Source organism: Anoplophora glabripennis, unplaced genomic scaffold, assembly GCF_000390285.2.
Source record: "Anoplophora glabripennis isolate ALB-LARVAE unplaced genomic scaffold, Agla_2.0 scaffold31, whole genome shotgun sequence".
In the NCBI taxonomy this organism is placed as follows: Eukaryota; Metazoa; Arthropoda; class Insecta; order Coleoptera; family Cerambycidae; genus Anoplophora; species Anoplophora glabripennis.
Window position 1 is genome coordinate 848,803 of NW_019416897.1, and position 1,278 is coordinate 850,080.

Below are 1,278 nucleotides of genomic sequence, written 5' to 3' on the forward strand. Positions count from 1 at the left end.
TATACAGTGCTTTCGAAAAGTAACGAATAAATTCATTATTTTTTAAATTGAGAAGTTTTCGAAAAAATCCCCTGGCACGTCGATTTTGTTTTTAAAAAAGGCACTTTTTGACATACGACCCATATTTGTGACGTCATCGTTGTTCGAGATATGACGTCATCGACAATTTTTTTAAATAGCCACCCCCAATTTTGACCATGCCATTTGAAAGAGCGTGTCATTCTACATACACAGATCATGAAAAATTATGGTGTTACATAACAAAAATTTCAAGAAAATAATGTTTGAAGATTTTAAAATTTAATTTTCACAATACTGAAAATGATAATGTTTATGTAAAGTGTCCAGCGTAACCCCATGTAGGACAGACAACCAACGTTACAACACAACGCTTCGTAAGTTGTCGACATACTTTGGCCAATCTAAACTTTCAAATTTTGAATTCAAAGCGTTAAATAATTATATCATTCATTTAAAAATCAGTGTAAGCAAGTTATTAACCAGATCAATAGGAACCTTGAATTTGAGTCTATCACCAATAGTAAGTACACGAAATTTTCAAAAAAGCACAATGATATAAAGGCGCCGAATCAAAGTTTCAACTATTCAAATATTCACTCAAACATTAAAACATAATAATAAAAACACAAGTTGTGGTCATAGGAACTAAAAATATTATCACATTTATTTTTATGCAATCGAATGTATCTCAAAAAAGTTCCTATGTAATGTTCTAACCGGTTTAAAATACCGTGAAAACAAAACGAGAAAAGGGCACCAATCGGTTTAGCCTAAAAACAACAAACGCCTTGTATCTCGAAAACGGTAATAGATAGAGAGATGCGGTTTGCGCTATTGTTATTTTCTCGAAAAAAGATCTCTGGACTTGTGTGTCAGATTTGCTCTATCTATGACAGACTCGCAATAACTCTTGAAGACCGACCAATTTGAACCACCCCGTACATCAAGTATAATCTGATAAAAAAAAACAGAATAAATTTTTGGACGTTCCCTTTACCCTAAAATTCCCTATACATACCCACATGAAACTTTTAGCTGTTTTTAACCACGTACGATTACAATCACGCTCATTTTAAACTGCCAACCCAACCCTTCGAATTCGCCCGAAATTCCAAACTAAAACGCCATTTGCGCTCTAAGCGATCTGGGGATGCCGAAGTCTCTCGCGTGCCCCGAAATAATTAGTTGCTTAGCATAAAATACAGCGCGATTAAAATTGAAACGAACTCTGGATGAGGAAAACTAAAACGATAGTGA